Source organism: Vicugna pacos, chromosome 5, assembly GCF_048564905.1.
Source record: "Vicugna pacos chromosome 5, VicPac4, whole genome shotgun sequence".
Classification (NCBI taxonomy): domain Eukaryota; kingdom Metazoa; phylum Chordata; class Mammalia; order Artiodactyla; family Camelidae; genus Vicugna; species Vicugna pacos.
Window position 1 is genome coordinate 15,352,459 of NC_132991.1, and position 21,140 is coordinate 15,373,598.

A 21,140-nucleotide genomic window follows, 5' to 3' on the forward strand; every position below is an offset into this window, starting at 1 on the left:
ACTGGGGGTGTCCCAGCACGGTGAGTCCTGGGAGAGGGGTCTGCCCAGGAATTGCTGTGGTGTCCCGAAGGCAGATCAGTGAAAAGGCACAGTTCATAAATAGAAAGCCCTACAGAGATGACAGAAAACCAGCATCATCACATGCCCGGAGGAAGAACGGTGATTGATGGGTTCTTGAGAGTGCCACGTTCTACCCCTGGAATGACAGAAAAGCTGTCTGAAGAGGGTGTTCCTGATTGAGGAATATGGTCCTTCAGGGTCTTACATTGGCTTGTATTTGGGGTAGGGATTATTGGCTTTCTGAGCAAAACCCTTTGACATTTGTGGATGGAGTGTACTCCTTGTTATTAAGAGGAATTCCCTGAAATGAATGTCAATTCCGTTTTCCCTCTAAGCTTTGCTGTATGAATTACCGTAAAGTTTATTTAAGAAACTGGTGATAGGTGAGAGGAAAGAGAGGAAGGGTGATGTCTGAAGCTTCTAAGGACCACCAACTGTGGAATCTTGGCATTCTTTCACATCTAATGGGGGAAGGGGAGGTCATCTGTAGATACAGAGGACCCCAGGATGCTGCTGTGACTAGTAGGGATGGGCTAGCTCCTTGCTCTCACCCAGGCCATCTCCAGACCTGTAGCCCACATTTGGGAGACAGCAGGTGTATGAGTTTCCTATTGCTGCTATAACAAAGTATCACACTTAGCAGCTTAAAACAGCACACATTTATCTCATGGTTCTGGAGGTTAGACGTCTCAAGTGGGTCTGTGGTAGACTGAAGAATGCCCTGAAATACAGATTTCGGGCTCTGACTCCTAGGCCCTGTAGATGTTACCTTAGATGGAAAAAGAGACTTAACAGATGTACATGAAGCATCTTGAGGTGGAGGGGCTACCCTGGGCTATCAAGATGGGCCCTAAATGCCATCATACATATCCTTATCACAGAGGGGCAGGGGAAGATGGCCCCGAGAAGGCAGTGTGATCCTGGGGGCAGAGACTGGCCTCATGGAACCACAAGCCAAGGACTGCACGCAGCCCCCAGAAGCTGGAAGAGCGAGGAGCGGATTGTCTCCTAAGGCTTCTGGGAGAAGCACAGCCCTGCTGCCACCTCGATTTCCACCCAGTGAAACTGATTGAGGACTTCTGGACTCTAGACTAGGAAAGAATAAATCTCTGTTGTTTTAAGCCCCTAAGTTTGTGGAACTTTGTTACAGCAGCAATAGGAGACTAGTACAGGGTCTCACTGGGCCAAACTCACTGCCAGCAGGGCTGCGTTCTTTTCTAGGGGACGATGTTAACTTGCCTCTTCCAGGGCCTGCCTGCAGTTCTTATCTGGTGGCCCCCTTCTGTCTTCAAAGCCAGTCTGTCTTGACACTTTTTAGACTTTGACGTTTCACTCTGTACTTCCCTCATCCACGTGTTAGGACCTTGGTGAGTAAATTGGACCCACCAGCATAGTCTAGTCTAATCTTAAACTCATCTGATTAGCAACCTTAATTCCAGGTGCAACTTCATTTTTTTTTTAATTGAAGTATAGTTGACTTATAAAATAGTATTAGTTTCAGGGGCACAACGTAGTGATTTGATATTTTTATGGATGACACACCATCCAAAGTTATCATTATTGACTATATTCCCTGTTCTGTACATTATGTCCCGTGACACTTATTTTATAACTGGTAGTTTGTACCTGTTAATCCCCTTCCCCAAATTCTTCCACCCCCCACCCTCTGTGTGCTACTTTAATTCCCCTTTGCCGTGTAAGGCAACACATTCACAGGTTCTGGGGATTAGGACAGGTGTGTTTTGGACAGGGGGCAATTATTTAAGAGTAGTGTATACGGTGAAGAAATAGGTCTCTGGGAAACTAACTTGCCCATCCCGGGTTAGCCGCCTCCTCTGCCTACCTGAGCCAGCTGGACTTTCATGTTTTAGCCTCCAGATCAAACTTGGTTTCTCAAGGCACATGGAAAACACTATGATGATACCAAACAGGTTTAAAAAAAAAAAAAAGTTGCTTACCAGAGATACTGGCCATTTGCTCCTGAAAGACACCAAAGTGATTCTGAGAGCCTGGTAACGAGTGACCTCGGAACGTCCTGCCTTCCTGGGAGTCTTGTGCCCAGTTGTCATTGAGATCAGACGCCAGCCTCCATGATACGTATGGTTGGTGCTCTGTCATCCGCTGTCCCTTCTCTGCCGCTAAGCAGACCTCGGGAGGTCAGTGCCTGCAGGCTTGGCAGAATGACTTTGCACAGCTCAGGGAGGATTTACGGAGGTTTCAGCTTTTATTCCATTGCCCTGTTTGTTCGTGTGTCAGAACTCAGTGAAGGTTTATGAGACTCAGCTGGCCAGTGGCCACACCTTATTTGAAGGCAAAGAGCCCTTGTGTTCTATTTGTAAAAGATTTCACATTTGTCACCCTGTCCTAACCTTGTCAGCTTTGTTGCTGTCATTTGAGTGAGGGCTGTCTGGGGAAAGGAGCTGGAAGATCCCCAAGGACACCGCAAGTCAGCCCTTAGAACTGGAGCTTTCTGAATCTTGGCAGAACTTTTTCTTTCCAAGCAGACCAGTATTTTTCAAATTTCAGTTTTTACCATAGTCATGTTACCACCTGTACTAGTTACTTAACATATTTTTCTTCAAATGTATTCTTATTTTAAAAAGAATTTATTATTACTTATATATCATACATTTATCATTTGCTTTAATGTGGTCTCATCCAACGACAACGTAGCCAAACAGACAAATTTTGCATGCTTGTGCACGTTAAAATTATTACTTAACTATTAGAATGTTTGGACGTTATGTGTACCAGAGTGTAAATGTACTGCACTCAGAAAAATACCTGGATTTAGACCATGCTGACTCCCCTGGGCCTCGGTGCCCTGGGGAGATAGAGTCATCAGCCAGACTTCTGCTAGCTTCAGCAGCTAACAGGATGGCAGGTTAACTATTTAGGAACATTTCAAGTAGAAGTCAGCCAGGGAGTGGTCAAGCCTATGCTTCCTGGAAGCAAAGTGACGTACACTAGTATTTGCAAAAGAAGCAACACAGATATGCATATACCAACCCCAAAGCCTTCATCTTTATCCCACTTGGGGTAAAATCTCAAGAAGAGCTTACACTACTTCTATATGAAGTGCCTAAGGAATTGGGGTCAAAACAGGGCCTTCACCAGGCCATAAAAGTCAATAGCCACCTGAAGCAAAAATGTACTGAACACAACTCTGGGTCTACTTTAACTTTCTTGGCTGGGCTTTAAGAAATTTTGATTTTTGTATCATATTCTTGGTTTTAATAAAACTTTATCTTACTCAGCCTCTGGGGAGGATAACAGAAGTGGGATTTCTGGGTGGCAGGAGGTGGCGTGTTCAGCTGTGTGAGAAAACTGCCTTTTCCTAAGTGGGTGTACTGGCTCTTACCTTGACCAGCAGGATGTGAGAACTCCCTCCTTCATTCACATCCTCCCGGTAGGTCCTGTCCTTTTCGCCTTAGCCATTCTGGTGGGACTGTAGTGGAGTTTTGTTGTGGTTTTAATCTCACTGCTGCATTTGTTTCCAAAGACTTGGTCATGTGCTGTTTGTTTTGCGCTTGTAATGGACTCGGTAATCTTGACTGTTTTTAGATGGTGACGTTAGGGGAAGGCGTTATTCTTTTAAGTGTTTGAAAAGGCTGCTGTTTTCTAACAGACCCCATCTTCTCTCAGCTGTTCTGCAAGAGAAAAGCTTGTGACATTGGTGTCTTGTACTGAAGACCATTCTACTCCCACCATACGGTTGGTCTGTGGCAGTGAGATCAGAAATAAGGAACAGGGTCCGCATCAGGGCAGCTCCATTTGGTCTAGCTGGGTTGATTAGTACCCAGCGTGGATGTTTCTAGTTCTATGCGGGGGAGGCAGCAGGTGAATGATGGATAAGTCTGAAGCTCGTTCACGTCGAGGCCTGGGGAGATCAAACCCGATTTTCAGGTTTTGACTGGGAAATTCCCCTGTGGCAGCCCAGTAGGCTTCCAGGATGGAAGGATTACAAAGAAGAAAAATGAAGACATTACTTCCTAGAACAGCATCCAAGCTTTTCTGCTTGTCGAGGCAATTCCATGATCTCAAGAATGTACCGTGGAGATTGCGAAGGGCACATAAAGACCGGCTAGGACATAGTGCTGTGGGGGAAGCAGGTTAGAGAGCCCCAGGTCTCTCTATGTAAGTGGGTGATGGGAGTCATTCCCCGGTGGCTTTCCCGAGAGTTTCACACCCAGCTCAGGAAGGTGATGAGTGAAGGCAGGTCTGACATCGTTTTTTTATGCTGCTCTTTTTGCCGTCCCTGCTGTCTGTCTGGGGACCATCTCAGGTGCTCAGTGAGTGAGGGAGGAGGGACTGGGGGAGTGAGGTCTCTAGAGTGGGGGGCATGATCCGTCCTGCGCTTGACAGTTGAGGGCACAGCTGAATGGTTTGGAGCCCCCGCCTGCACGTGACAGGAGTCCTGCTTAGCCTAGGGGTGCTCTTGCCGGAAAATAAAGCCACTCTGGACTTGGCAGAGGATCAGCTTCAGTAGGATAACAGGATGCTGTTTGCTAGGACCCTCGTGGCTTGTTTTCTCATTAGCTGTTCTGTGGATTGTTCAGGACGTTGTCGGGATCCTTGAGAGTAAGAGAAAAAGTCCCTGGAGGTTGGGAAGAGCCTCAGGGGCCTCGTGTGGATCATACTCCACGTGGTATTGGGTAAAAGTTGAATGAATGTCTGTGTTTTGGGGATGTGACTTTCAGGACTTTATGCTATTACTGTTCCTACAAATGTGATACTTTATTGGGCAGAAGGGGATGAGTATGTCCTGAAGGGGAGAAAGAGAGAGAGAGAGGGAGAGGGAGGGAGAGAAGCAACTGTGTTTTTGTAGTTGAAAGGAAGGAAAGAAATCATTTGTGAGCACTCATAGGTGTTCGGGACTGTGCCAAGCCTTTAGACTTTCATATTATATCATCTCATTCAATCTCATTTAATTTTCCACTTCATATATGAGAAACTGAGGCTTGCAGCCCTCAATAATTGGCTAGAGTTCCCTGGAGAAGTGTGAGGGCAAGTGAGTGTGGGGACCTTAAAACTGAACTGAAAGCCACTTTCCAGAGGAAATGCAGAGAGAGAGACTGCATTGGCTACAATGCATCGGTTACCCTCTGTCTACAAGGACGTTCATTAAAGTACTTTATTTGAGAAACATGGTTGAGGTTAGGGGCTTCTTGCAACACCACTGTGACAACCAAGGCAGGTTTGGTTACTAGGATTTTTCCACTTTAGATGGCAGGCCCTGGGCTCCCCAGCTGCTGTGCACTCCTGACTTTTATAGCCAGAAAGAGTAAGGCTGGGCTCTGACCTAGCCTCTTACCAGAGAAGAGGACCTTTTAGGTCCATCAGATTGGCATTCCCCGGGGGCAGAGAACATGTCCCTTGTATCCTCAGTGCTGAGCATGAAACCAGGCAATGTATTGGCTGAAGAGGGAACAACACAGAACTTTGAAGGAAAAAAGATGAGTTATAACTTTGAGAAGGGGCAAGGCATACATACAAATATTTTTCAAAACGATTTGACATCATCACCAGAAATGGTTGTCCTAGAGTCCCCTGGGAGCTGGTTTGCAGGCAGGCAGTGTGACCAGAGAGGGTGGGTAGGACAGGTGGTGAATAATGCTGATTGTTACTGTTATTACTCGCTCCCAGGAGGTGTCACAGGAAGTGAGTTCCTGGTCCTCCTCTGTCACTGTCTTTCCTCAAGATCAGAAGGCACAGTTGGTAGCGTTACAGATGAGGGTGCCGATGAGTCCACAGCTACCTTGAAATAAGTCCCTGTCAAGTTCAGAAATGTTTTATTCGAATACCTGACAACAGCACTTCTGCCCATATATGAGCGTGATTATAAAGACTGAGATGAAATCAGTCTATCAAAATGGAAGAAACATTGATAGGTATTTAATTGGACATTAAGGAAGCTCTCATTAGATTAAAATGAACAAACAAAAAACACCTGACAACAGATCAAGAGGTCCCTCATAACATGTGGCCACACTCTGCTTAAGAACTTTGGTCCTCGGTGTGGCTCGGGCCAGACCCTCACAGCCCTGCCTCCTAGGGACTTGACGACCATAAGTTAGACTGTTGATTCATCAGCAGTTAGCCGTTGCCATGCCAACATGACAAGCTACCCCAACACTTAGTGGCTTGAAACAGTAAGTCTTTTATTGATGTTCACAGCTCTGCCAGTCAGTTGGCAACTCAGCTGGTTTCACTCATGCAACTAGGGTCAGTCTGCTGATCTTAGCTGGGCCTTCCCACATGACTGGCCACATCTGGTCCAGGAATGTCTCAGCTGGGACCCCTGGGCTCCCTTCTGCATGGCCCTCCCTCTCCGGTAGGTTAGCTCAGGTTATCCATGTGGATCTAAGAGGGTGAGCAGAAGCATGCAGTGAATGCCTTTGGAAGCCCCGGTTCAGAACCAGCACTCCTGACTTCTGCCGCATTTATCAGCCAGAGCAAGGTGCACGAATGGTCCCAGCTCGGAGGGTAAGGACGAAGAGTCTTCTTGATGAGAGTTGCTGCAGAGTCTCATTGCATGGAGCACGGATAAAGAAGACCATTAATTGGGGCCATCAGTACAATTCATCTCCCGCATTCATTCTTTTATTCATTCATCCCTTAATCCCACTTGTGGTCCCTGAGGCCATCCTTGGCTCTCTTGTTCCACTCTTTTTTTTTTTTTTTTTTTAACATTTTTTATTGATTTATAATCATTTTACAATTCCAGTGTTCAGCACAATTTTTCAGTCACTCATGGACATATACATACTCATTGTCACATTTTTTTCTCTGTGATTTATCATAACATTTTGTGTATATTTCCCTGTGCTATACAGTGTAATCTTGTTTATCTATTCTACAATTTTGAAATCCCAGTCTATCCCTTCCCACCCTCTACCCCCCTGGTAACCGCAAGTCTGTATTCTCTGTCCATGAGTCTTTAGATTCCACATATGAGCGATCTCATATGGTATTTTTCTTTCTCTTTCTGGCTTACTTCACTTAGAATGACATTCTCTAGGAGCATCCATGTTGCTGCAAATGGTGTTATGTTGTCGGTTTTTATGGCTGAGTAGTATTCCACTGTATAAATATACCACCTCTTCTTTATCCAGTCACCTGTTGATGGACATTTAGGCTGTTTCCATGTTTTGGCTATTGTAAATAGTGCTGCTATGAACATTGGAGTGCAGGTGTCATCCTGAAGTAGATTTCCTTGTTCCACTCTTTATTACTTAAAACTCAGGAAAGACTAGGCAGCATTTGCTGTGCACAGGCTCTGAGGAAGCCACCCAGATGAGTGAGATATGAGCCCACCCCACAGAAGTTCACAACCAAAGGGGCTGGGGAGATGCACTTGAAGGCGGCCAAGAATAAGACAACTGGAGCAGACCGGCAAAGTTGGTGTGCAGAGTTTGAACCCAGAGGAAGGGGTGAGCCAAGTCTCTGGTGGAGCAGTTACTTCTTCGTGGAAGAGGAAATAAGTCTCCTAGGAACCAGGAGCAGGAAGTGGCTGGAGGGTAGGGGTGGAAGAGGGGCTGAGCAGTAGGTGGAAGGACCTCAGGAGCTTGTTCTGGAATGCTTCGGTTGCTGCAAGGGTGGAGCCACAGGAGACCGATGGGCAAGGCTGCTGGGAGGGTGCAGGGGCTTAATCAGCAGTGATGACCGAAACACGGTTGTCGGCAGATTTTTTTCTTTCTTTGCCATCCCGGTGACTCATGCACTTGAAGGAACAGACAGTGTGATGGTTGCTCTCTTAGGCCTCTTCCTCACCAGAAGAAGGAAGCAAGGAAAGTGGAGTTTGGTGGATTCTGAACTATGTGCTGAGCTGCCCTGGGGTGCCACGAGGGTACCGTGGAATATTGGACAATTTGTAGGAAAACACTGCCACCTTTTCCAGACACCACTTAACTTGTATTACATTGTTCGACCCTAACTCTTTGGTAAAAGGACTTTTACTAGTTAATTCTTAGGATATTGTAAAAAAAAAAATGGCAATCTCTAATGGCACAGTGAAGTGGGAAGGTTTGAATTTGGGAACCACAGGTGAAGTTGTTCAGAGTCCTGTGTTCGAATTCTGCCCCTTCCTCTTGGAGATGTGACCTCGGGCAAGCAAGTTACTTTCTTGGACTTGTTTCTTCATCTGTAAAGTGAAGATGGTACCCCTCTCCCTCAGGAGATGGAGAGGAATAAATGAGTTTGTGTAAGTAAGGGGCTTTAAATGGATCCTGGTGAACACTAACAGGTTAGCTGCCTTATCACTGTTATTAATTCACTGCTATTAATTCATTGCTATTAATTCAGCGTTGCGACCATAACCGGGCTGTTGCTGGGTCCGTGGTCTTTTTGCCGCAGAGGCTAACACAAGCACAGCACAGGGATCCCTGTTGGAAGGTAGGTCTGCAGAGAAGTTCCCGAGCCTTTTAGTGGCCAGTGGGACTTTATATACTGCATGAAACCACTGGCCACCTTAGATAGTGCCGCACAGCCATAGGATCTTCTCCCCCAGCCTCTCATCTCAGGAAACTTTACTTTCTGGGCGTGGCTCTGGTTCAGAGGGCTGTGCTCTGGGCACCTCCATTCAGAGTCTGTCCCTTTCCTGTGTTGCTGCCTCCGCCCCCTGTGAAACGAGCTGTCTCCATAGCACGTGGCTCAGATGAAAGGAGCTTAAGAAGATGTCTCTGCCTTGTGGTTTCCTGCGTTAATAGATGGGAGCAGGACAGCCTGTAATGCAGGGGCCAGGGTGGGTGGGGAGGAGCTTATGCCAGTGCCGCCGGGAGCAGATCTAATGCACACCAAGTGGGCTTTCGTTTGTAATTAGAAGCCAGTTTGTGATGCCTTAGGCTGCTCATGGTCCCCCTTATCTAGTTGATCCTCCATTTCTTCTTAAAAAGGCATTCGATTGCATTGGGTGTCTCTGCTGTCGTGTGTGTGCGCGAGCGCGCGCGCGTATGTGCAATGCTACCGTGTGTTTCTTTCCTGCAGCAGCAATCTGCCCACTCTGTTCGCTTCCCTTCCGTCCAGGGAACTTCTTCTTTTCTCATCTGCACAAATGTCACTCTGACTCCTTGTAGCTGGGAGTTGGCCGCGGCCTCCTTTCTCATGCTGCTCACGCCTTTTCTGGATTCTGCCAAATCTCTTCTGCATTTGTTTTGCACCTCAGCCCTCAGTGCTGTCAGCAGCTCAGTGAGCCCTTTCCAAGCTAATTTTTCTCCATTTGCTTTTTAATTAGTTTTCCTCTCCTGCGTCCCCCCATGTCCTCTGCGTCCTGCAGTCCTTCTGTGGATAAACACAGCGTGTCCCACAATCTCTTGCATGCTTTTAAGAAAATGTGGGTCAGAGCAGCGCCGGTCAGTTATTGTTTCCATGGTTGTGCCTTTGTCCTGAAATTTGGGGTTTTATTCGTTTGTTACTTCGCTCTGTAATGAGGCATGCACCCTGTTTGCAGGCATTTTGTGATCTGCAGTAAGTTTCCAGAGGCAGGGACTTGGTGTCTCCCATGAAATATTTGTTGGAAAGCATTTGTATTTTTTTTAAAAATAAAGTGCTCTAAGTGTCAACCTGTGTCTTTAAAGTAAGTCTTCTGGAACACAGTGGGCAGGCTTCCTTTTATAGATTCAGTCATAGTCTCTAAAACCCTTGAAATGATAAATAACCCTTAGAGCCTGTATTTGGTGGGCAAAGTGTGTTCATAGCTTTTATTAGATTCCAATAGGAGCCTATGGCCCCCACATATTTGGACCCCCTGCCTGGGTTATTTTATAAAGCCTAAAGAGATTGGAAATTATGATGTGTGATCTGGGAAGAGAAGGATGGAAGCTGCAGGAGCACATGGAAACCTGTATCTCCTGAGGACAAAGCCCTCACCAGGCACCTGGCAGTGCACAGGCCGAGTATCCACACAAGGGCTGGTAATAAAGGAGCTTGAGATTTTGAAAGTCTTCCCCCCGTACTAATTTCACCCCATAGGGTTGACTGCTGATAGATTGTTAGACCTTGAATGGAATAAAAGAAAAAAGGTCCTTGCCTTAAGGAATTGCTCATCTAAAGCACACTGCATCAGCTCTGTCCTCTGCGCAGGTCAGCCCGGCTCCTTAGGGCATGGTGTAGGCTGCAAGGAACCAAGGTGGTTCAGGGTCCCCGTTGGTGCGCCTAGATGCTTGCTCCTTGGTGGGGCTCCATCAGCATCCCCTGGGAGCTCATTAGAAGTGCTGACTCTTGTGGCCCTTGATGCAGAATCTACAGAATAACCGCAGTCCCAGGTGATTGACAGGCACATTAATGTTTAAGGAGCAAAGTTCCAGGCTTAGCCTGTTTCACGGACAGTGGCCGGATCTCTCCAAGGCCTCGTGTCCTGGGCATGCCCAGTGTGTTAGATTCAGTTCTGATTTCCTGTCATTTTTATGATAAATGCAAATAAAGAGTGATTTAGTTATATATCTGTATGTGATTTGGTTTCCTACCTTGCTGTGTATAACAGGCAAAGTGTGGATCAGAAAAAGAATCCTTTTTGACTCTGTTTGAGGTCTGGGGATGGGAAGATACTGTCATGCCCACCGAGTGCAATCACCATAGAAGGTGCTGGGGTTTTAAGCCGTAAGATGCTGGTTCTGCCTTTGAGGAGTCTGGTCCAGGGAGATACACATTAAAAGGGTAGTTTCATCTCATTGTATTGTATCTTGTGGTTGCATAAGGGACCAGAGAAAAGAGTGGGTAGTTCTTTGCTCTCCTGCTGGGGTGTCATCAACATCAGCATACATTGATAAGGGGACAACCCTCCTCATGATAAAGATACTTTTAGCCTTTGACCAGATTTTTGACCCCTTCGGGAGCTGCCCTGATACCTCTTCAGACTGTAACTGGATAGTACCTTTTGTGTGTTGAAGCAAGTAGCTTAAATAGTCATTTGTTCAGTCACCAGGCTGCTGGTGAGGAGCAGGAGAGAGACTGTTTGTTGTTGAGTGTTTGTTCTGCTGCTCTGCCCCTTGGTTAGGAACCCCTGCTTCCTATTACGTGCTGTGACTTCCCCCTAGGACTTTCTGTCTTTGTGATCTCACACTGAAGGCATGTGATGTTTCAACTTAACGCTTTTCCTTCCAAATTGTCTATCTGAAGCATGGTCACTAATCCTTGCCCCAGAATGAGCCCCGTTTGGAGATTTAGGTGGTGGATTTGGGCTCTCCTGATGCAAGATTCTTAAGAGTTCTGCAGAAGAGAGAAGCAATGACCCTAAAGATAAGTACTTTCTGTTTACAGGTGTGGAACGAAAAATAGATCTGGGAAACTAGAGAGTGTTGGCAATCAGCCTATTGCATTTTTTTTTAAAACTAGAAACTTTCTGTACCCTGACTTGCTGTTTCACACTCTTCAGTTTTGGAACCACGCCAACTTGGGATCAAATTCTGTAATCCCTCACTAGCCGGATAAGCATGGGAAGGGCAGTTAGCTAATTCTCTGAACCTCATATGTAAAATGGGGAGCAAATATCTCAAAACGGTAAGAATGAAATGGAATGGTGTATACAGAGGGTCTAGTAGTGTATTTGATAGCGAGCCCCTCCCATCTGGCCGGCACCATTGCCAGGCACTGGGCACTCGGCTTTCTGCTGAAATATGTCTTTGAGTAAAAACAGCACATGACTTGCCCTCCTTCGATTTTTAAATATTACTTAACGTGTCCTTTAGTACAGGGCCAAACTTAAATGGTAACAGGTATGTAAAGTGACAGATAGATAAGGCAACCTGCATTGTGTCCACAGAAAATGGGAGAGTGGCACCCAGCACGCCGCTCCTGCCAGGGTCGTCTCACCTCGGACCTTGGAAAGCGTTCAGTGTTAGCAGAGGGTCCCATTTTTCAGGAGATGCCAGAAACTCAGGTATTTTCTTCAAAGTTATATTTCTAATTTATTGTGATCTTAAATGTTGTAAGTAGCAGTGGAAGGAAGAAGAGAAAGAGGGTAAGCAGGAGAAGTGTAAGGGACAGCAGGCTTTGGGTATTCTCTCTCTTTTTTTTTTTTTTTGTCTGACTGTCTCTAGACTTAATTTTTTTAGAGCAGTTTCAGGTTCACAGCAGAATTGAGCAGAAAATACAGAGTTCACACATAGCCCTCCCCACCCACACGTATATACTCCTCTACCCTCAACATCCCTCATCAGTGTGGCATATTTGGTACAATCAATGGCCCAACATGGACACATTATCAACCAAAGTCCATAGTTTACATTAGGGTTCACTCTTGATGTTGTACATTCTGTGGGTTTTGACAAATGCATAGTGACATGTAGCCACCACTATAGTATCAAACAGGATAATTTCATTGCCCTAAAAATCCCTTGTGCTCCATCTGTTCATTACTCCCTCCCTCCCTCTCCCAAACCCCTGGAAACCACCATCTTTTTATTGTTTCTGTAGCTGTGCCTTTTCCAGAATGTCATTTGGTTGGAATCATACAGTTTGTAGCCTTTTCAGACTGGCTTCTTTCATTTAGTAATGTCTTTTAAGTTTCTGCTATGTCTTTCATGACTTGATAACTTTTTTTTTTTACTGCACATATATTTTTAAATTTACATATATGTACTGTTCATTGTTTCTAAGCACATTTAGAGCTTTAGCCTTTTAAACTTACATAGTTATCGAAGGAATAAAGCCAACCACAAAGAAAGAATTTAAAAAGATACATACACCCTGCTATTAACAGCAGCATTATTTATAATTGCCAAGATATGGAAACATCCTAAATGCACATCAATAATTGAATAGATAATGAAGGTACAGCATATATATGTATAATGAAATACAACTCACCCATAAGAAAGAAGGATATTTTGCCATTTGTGGCCTTTCATTCACTTTTTTTTTTTCACTTCGAAAACCAGAATTTTATAACTGGCACAAACATTTCCATTACATCAAAAACAACAAAATACCTAGAAATAAACTTAACCTATATTCCAAAAACCAAAATGACACAAAGAAATGGAAAGATTTCTTGTGCTCTTGGATTGGAAAAAGCAACACTATCAAAATGGCCACACAACCCAAAACAACCCACAGATCCAACGCAACCCCCATCAAAATACTCACGACATTCTTCACAGAACTAGAACAAACAGTTCCAGAATTTATAAGGAACCACAAAAGACCCCGAACAGCCAAGGCAATCTTCTGTAGGTCTTTATTTTTCTTTCTTTCTTCTTTTTGTTCTCTTTCCTTATGGTTTGATGACTAGAGAAGGTCCTTTAACATTTGTTGTAAAGCTGATCTGTTGGTGCTGAATTCTTTTAGCTTTTGTTTATCTGTGAAGCTTTTGATTTCTCCATCAAGTCTGAATGAGAGCCTTGCTGGGTAGAGTATTCTTGGTTGTAAGCAGAAACTCAGATTTTTATATAACATCTCCCTGTTTTCCAAATGGTAGTAAGTAATCTAGGGGGAGAGAACCTCCTTGACCTGATTTCTAGTCTGTCGAATAATAATAAGGAGGCATCCTTATCAACGAATGTAATTTTGAGGTTCTGCCCTCTTGGGTGCATCACTTGATCACAAAGCCGGACATTGACCCTCCAGGCCATCTTCCTTCCTCCCACTGGGGCACTCCCACACTGGCATCTCTATCCCAGGACTTTGCCCGCACCCTCCTCCTTGGGAGTCGTGGGCTGTGATGGTAAGAAACTTGCCCATGGGACAGCCACTTGCGTGTGAAACAAAGCACTTGAAAAGGTCCCCACTGGACTGAGCTCTGAGTGTGGCCTTTTTAACCACTCTGTTCCCATTGCTGCTTCTACTTTAAGCCCAAAATGTAACCCAAAATCCTGAGCTTTCGAGACAAGCTCTTCTTGGCCAGACCTGCACTTATATTCATTCACTGCTGGCTTCAGCATTTATGAGCACTCAAGTCTTGAGCTCCAAATTTTGCCCCAGACAAACAAACAATAAAATAGTACCTCTCAGGAAACATTGGCACCAGACTCTTTGTTCGTCTAGCTTTTTTACAGGCGATTCTGTAAGAGCTGAACTCTCACCCACACCCGCTTTGAATTGTAGTGCGCCGTCCTGCAGGTGAACTTGGCAGGGAAGGCGTCCTCGTGAAGAGAAGGCCCTTGGCTTCCTCTGGGATCTTCTTTAACTGTGATTTTCTTCAGGTTCTCAGATGGCCTCCGACTGTTCTGCTTTATGACAGGGAGGGGTGGGGGCATTGTGTTCTTTGGAGTGGCAGTTGCTGGTGCAAATGGTGGTCTTGCCTGTGACTGTGGAGTGTGATGGATGGGAGTGAGCCACGCTCCTTCTACTAGCCTAGGGCCCAGTCCCCAGGGCTTCTCACTCACCTGCCGGCCATTAGAGAGACAAACCACAGCCTGGTTTAAAGGCTCAAGGCCGAAGAGAATTGGACCCAGAAAACCCCAGGCTCACGATGGTGACTTCCATGTGAGAATGTTAGCACAAGATGGGAAGGCTCTGTAGAGGGAGTGATCTGTCTGATAAAAGGGGCTGACATCTTAGTCGCTGTTCAAGACACAGTAATCAGAATTAATGTGGGGCCAGTCACAGAAGGATAACCTGTTGTTGCAACGTGGTGTGTGTTTCTGATTGTGAGTGTGTGTGTGTGTGTGTGTGTGTGTGTGTTTAGGAGGGTAGGAAACAGGAGTGAAGTGAGAGATAAGGATATTCCTTTTAAGGAGAAGGTGAAGATTCCTAGGAAAGTCGAGGAGGAGTCTTAGTATGACAGATGCGTAAACACTCAGGGTTGGCGCTCGGCAAATCAGAGGCTAAGAAAAGCCCCAGTCGGAATCCTTGTTTTCACGTCTGGTGAAGGTTGCCTCAGGTTGTCCAGCCAGAGGGTAATGAGTGAGTGTCTTTCCCTGAAGGTGTAGCTGGCATTTCCCAGATGTGTTTGTACCACATGTGCCATTGTTGATTTACGGCCTCTCAACTTCAAATTTGTCCCTTCTGCCTGCTCTGTGAAGCTGCATCTGGGCCCCGTAAGTCCTTTTCCTTTGCAGTTGGCACATTAAGCTTCGTCAGTAGAGGGCGCAGGACAGCCATCGCAGGAGTAAAGGGTTTCGTTTCTGATTCTTTGTGCTCTCTGGGAGGGCTCCTCTAGAGTGTACATCTTCTACAGAGTCCTGCTGTGGTGCCATGTGGCTGCCAGGTGCACACAGTGACCAGAAGCTTCCCCTGGCCCCTCGTGGGCGATTAGGAGGAGATTGCCTCCTGTGGGGTACCTCCCTGTGAACAGCTTTACATGGGACCATAGAGGATGCAGTTCCAGAAGATTTGGCAGCTGGCACCCCAGTGGCTTCCGCCATCCAGGGAGTCAAAGCTGTGCCCTCTCCAGCACAATCAGGGTCTCCACCCTCGGGTGGTGCCCCTTCCTTGGGTGTCCTATCTCCATCCCAGGGGCGGTGGCTGTTCCTTACAGCTGGACTTCCTAGATGCCTTAGGGTCCCGAGTATTACTGCTTACTAGAAGTTCTCTTGCTACCCTGGTCTTGGTTGTAGTTAAATATTGTTTGTTAAGCTTTCCTTGTTAGTATTACTGTGTGATTTCCATTACCTGATTGGATTGACTGATACTAAACATCTATTAAAGTATTGTCAGGAAAAATTGTTAACTCTGAAATAGGCAAAAAAGATTGTTTAGTATCGAGTGCACTCATCTGGGTTATCTGTGTCTTTCATTTTCTTTTAACTATTTTACAATTTGGCAAGATATAGAAGAATGAGAGTAGTGAAAGTGATTCTTGTTCATAGAAATACAAATTAATTTTGTCCAATGGAGGTACTATTGATTGCTCTCAAGAAGCCAGTTTCATATATACTAACAAAACAGTATGATACTTTAAGGAGCTCATGAGATATGACCACTTAGATTAAAAAATATATAATTTGATATAAGTTGCTAGAAAGTTGATTTAAATGCATTTTAATGCTTTATAACCGGACAGAAATACAGAAATAAAATCTTTCTATTTATAAAGAATAACAAAAAACCATAATTCTAGTACTTTTTATTTTTAATTTTTATTATTTTTTTATTGAAGTATAGTCAGTTTACAATGTTGTGTCAGTTGCTGGTGTACAGCACAATGCCTCAGTCATACATATAAATACATATATTTGTTTTCATATTCTTTTTCATTATAGGTCACTGCAAGAATATAGTTCCCTGTGCTATACAGTAGAAACTTGTTGTTTATCTATTTTATATATAGTAGTTAGTGTCTGCGAATCTTAAACTCCCAATTTATCCCTTCTCACCCCCTCCCCTGTAACCATAAGTTTGTTTTCTATGTCTGTGAGTCTGTTTCTGTTTTGTAGACAAGTTCATTTGTCTTTTTTTTAGATTCCACATAGAGGTGATATCATATGGTATTTTTCTTTCTCTTTCTGGCTTACTTCACTTAGAATGACAGTCTCTAGTTTCATTAAATTATGTTTTGAAAATAGAAGATATTCATAACATATAACATATCAACAGAATGGGAGAAAATATTTGCAAATCATGTATCTGATAAGCACCTCGTATTTAGTGTATATTAAAAACTCAACTCAATAATAAAAAGACAACCCAATTAAAAAATGAGCAAAGAATCTGAATGGGTAACTGCCCCCAAAGAAATACAGATGGTCCATAAGTGCATGAAAAAGTTCCCACCATCATTAGTCATCAGGGAAATGCAAAATCAGAACTACAGTGAGATACCACTTTACACCTACTAGGAAGACTACAATAAAAAAGACAGATTTAAAAAAAGTGTTGATGAGAATGTGGCGATGCTAGAAACTCGATAATATAGAAATACTGGAACCTTCGTACACTGCTGGTGGGAGTGCAAAATGGTACAGCCACTGTGGAAAGCATTTTAACAGTTCTTCCAAATGTTAAACAGAGTTACCATATGACTCAGCAATTCTACTCCTGCATATAAACCTGAGATAAATGAAAACATAGGACCATGCAAAACGTTGGACATGAGTGTTTATGTGCCAGCTTTATTCATAATAGCCATCAGTGGATAAATAGATGAAATTTGATCTATCCGTACAGTGGGATAATCATTCACAAACAGAATGGAGTATAGATAAAGCTACAACGAGAATGAGCCTTGAAAGCGTTGTGCTAAGGGAAAGAAGCCAGTCACAAAGGACCACGTATAATATGATTCCATCTATATGAGCCATCCATCCGCAAGAGGCACATTTATAAAGACAGAAAGTAGATTAGTGATTGCCTAGGGCTCGGGGTGAGAATGGGGGCTAGAAGGTGCTAAGTGAGGGTTTTCCCTTTTAGGATGATGGAGAGGTCCTAAAATGGATTGTTGTGACAGTTGCACAATTCCGTGAATATTCTAAAAGCCTTTGAATTGCACCCTTTGCAGGGGTGAATTGTATGGTATGTGAATTATATCTCAATAAAGATGTTTCCCAAAAAAGGTAACCTAGACAAATGATCATCAGATAAACCACATTCCTTGGCGGTGGGTGGTAAATGCTGCCTGTGTGTGAACTTGCAGATCTGTTGTCCACACAGCAGAAGAACTTCATAGGCTCTTTTTTTTTTGACATCCTATGACTTAGAACTTTCCTTTTTAATTTAGAGCAATTTTATTTCTTCTTACAAAATGAAATGAATGGCTGCACAATTTCTTAACAGGGTGTCCCTCCCGTCCCCACCTCAGCAGCACAGGAAGCAGTTGATTTGTGTAAACCTTTATTTCTCCAGTTTTTCTATCACAACGTCCGTGTTTATGGTCTTATTTTATATCTTTTTCTCTCTGGATCTTGTGATGGTGGCAGCTGAAGGAATCTGTAAATTTGTAAACTATCTAGTTTACAAATGATACAAAGCCAATATGATATCTAGAGCTTTGACTGACAAACAATTCAAAGAAAAAACAGTGGGATAGAACAATGGACCAAAAGTTACCATATAAAATGTGCTAGAGACACAGAAGTCTCTCTTATCTGCGATTTCATTTACCTGTGGTCAACTGCAGCATGAAAATATTACGTGGAAAATTCCAGAAGTAATTTACAAGTTTTAAATTGTGCGCCATTCTGAGTAGCGTGATGAAATCTCTTGCCTTCCCACTCCATCCTGCCCGGATGTGAACCATCCTGTTGTCCAGTGTATCCGCCCGTGAGTCACCTCGTAGCCCTCTCGGTTATCAGATCAACAGCTGTGATACTGCACTGCTTGTGTTCAAGTCACCCTTACTTCACTTAATAACTGGCCCCAAAGCACAAGAGTGGAGATGCTGGCAATTCAGATACGCCTGAGTGAAGCTGCAAAGTTATTTCTTTAAGGAGGGGAAGGTGAAAATTCTCCACTTAATGAGGTTGCTGAGATCGACAGTAAGAGCCAGTCTTCTATCCATGACATTGCAAAGAAGGAAAAAGAAACCCATGCTAGTCTTGCTGTCACACCTCAAACTGTAGAAGCTACTGCCTTAGTGTGTGATAAGTGCTTAGTTAACATGGAAAAGGCATTAAACTTGTACAATCTTTTGAGAACGAGAAAGACCACATTCACGTAACTTTTATTGTAGTAGATTGTTATAATTGATCTATTATTAGTTACTCTCTTACTGGGTCTAATTTATAAATGAAGCTTCATCATGGGTACGTATGTATAGCAAAATATATATATGTATATATATATAATATATAAATTACATATAAATAAATATATATAAATTACATACATTTATAGCATATATAGGGTTCAGTACTATCTGCGGTTTCAGGCATCCACTGTGGGTCTTGGAACGAATCCCCCTTGGGTAAGGAGGGAATATTGTACATAGGAAATCTTGTGCTTAGGTTCAAAACAATCAATTATACTAACCCAGAATGGAGAAGACCTAGCTTAATTACAAATAAAACCACAGTGGTTTGAATTGGGTTGTGCTGGGGAGGAAAGTTAAAATAAAGATGGCTGTGGCTTCCAGAAAACTAACTCTGAAATTTGGGCATACCCCACATCACTTACTAACTGAATAGCCTAGGGCAGGCTCCTTAACCTCGCTGAATCTCAGTTTCCTCATCTGTAAAATGGGGATGGTAGCATCAACTTTACGGGAATGTTGTGAAGATCAGCCAGGTTAATACTTGTGAAACCTTAAAGCTGGCACCTAGGAGGCACTGTATGATGATAGTGCAGATGATAGAAAATGGTTCCGGAAGTGGAAATTCCAGACTGAGGGAGATGGCAGGGCGGGTACTTGGCAAGCATCAGATCCCCTCTGGGAACACTGGGATCTGGTGAATAGAATCATCGACTTCTGGGAAGTGCAAGCAGGAGGTGGCCCTGCTGGGGGAAGGGCTGGGAGACGTCAGTGCAGTTTAGCAAGTAATTATTCAGTATCATTCGTGGGAAATCTATGTTAGATGCTCTGGGGATAAAAACCTCACGTCACATGGATAATGTGGAGTAAACTAGGGTTTACAGGAAGGATCAGCCTAGGTTGGGACAGAGTAGTGAGAGCATTTCTGTTACTAGAGTGTCTCAGTCTTGGGTGATTCTTCTGTAAAATAGGTATTATATTGGCTGTGAGGATTAAGATGTCCATAAAGCACCTAGTTGGTACAGTAGCAGGCCCTCAAGAAATATGTATTATATAATATAATGATATAACTGGAAATAATTCAAATACAAAAATAACCATGGCACAGTCGTTTAATAAAAGTCATGAGAGAGAAACAGAGTGCTCTAGCATTTGGAAAAAGGAGGGATCCTGTGTGTTTAGGTCCTCATAAGGCAATGTTTCATTTGAAAATGGACTTTGCATAGATGAAGATTGGGGTGGAGGATGAGGTACAGAGAAGAGACTAATTTCTGATAATCAGTGAGACTGTAAGAGATTCCTTTAGGCATAGAGAAGGAAACAGGAGGTAACTATTTGTGAGATCCCTTCTACCTCTTAGGAGATTCCTGGTAATTTATTCTAAGAACATTCCTTTTTTTCTCCCATGTTTTTTAGTTAACTTAGCAATATATCTTGGAAATCACCCATGGAAGTGTTGGAACATTCCTTATTCCTTTTTGCAGCTGTATAGTTTTCTATCCTGATGAACATTGTTTATTCACCATGTTCACTGTTGACATTTAGATATTCTAGTCTTTTGCTATTATAAATAGTGTCACAATGTATAACAATTGCATAAATCATTTACTAATTTTGCTGCTTTTTTGCAATGTGTATAATTTACAATTTGAAAAAAATTTTTAGAAAGTCTAGTTGATTTACAATGTTGTTAGTTTCAAGTGTACAGCGAAGTGATTCAGTTGTGCGTATATATATTCTTTTTCAGGTTTTTTTCCATTATATGTTATTACAAGATGTTGAATATAGTTCTGTATGCTTTACAGTTGGTCCTTGTTGTTTATCTATTTTATATAGTGGTGTGTATATGTTAATCCCAAACTCCTAATTTATCCCTCCTCACTTTCCCCTTTGGTAACCATAAGTTTGTTTTCTATGTCTCTGAGTCTATTTCTGGTGTTCTTGGATTGGAAGAATCAATATTGTTGAAACAGCCATATTACCCAAGGCAATCTACAGATTCAATGCAATCCCTATCAAATTGCCAATGGCATTTTTCACGAAACTGGAACAAAAAATTTTACAATTCGTATGGAAACGCAAAAGACTCTGAATAGTCAAAACAATCTTGAGAAAGAAGAACGGAGCTGGGGTAATCATGCTCCCTGATTTCAGACTATACTGCAAAGCTAGAGTAATCAAAATAGTGTGGTACTGGCACAAAAACAGACACATAGATCAATGAAACAGGATAGAAAGTCCATAAATAAATCCACACACTTATGGTCAATTACTCTGACAAAGGGGGCAAGAATATACAGTGGAGAAAAAGACAGTCTCTTCAGTAAGTGGTGCAGAAAAAAGTGGACAGCTGCCTGTAAAAGAATGAAATTGGAACATTCTCTAACACCATATACAAAAATAAACTCAAAATGGATTAAAGACCTAAATGTAAGAATGGATACTCTAAAACTCTTATAAGAAAACATAGGCAGAACACTTACATAAATTGCAGCAATAGTTTTTTGGATCTGTCTCC

The 21,140-nt window shown here is 43.4% G+C and overlaps 1 protein-coding gene across 9 annotated transcripts in view; it reads left to right on the top strand.

Moving 5' to 3' along the window:
• Positions 1-21,140, top strand: part of MGAT5 (alpha-1,6-mannosylglycoprotein 6-beta-N-acetylglucosaminyltransferase) — a 330,723-nt gene that overhangs the window by 82,517 nt on the left and 227,066 nt on the right. The gene's annotated exons all lie outside the window — the stretch shown is intronic.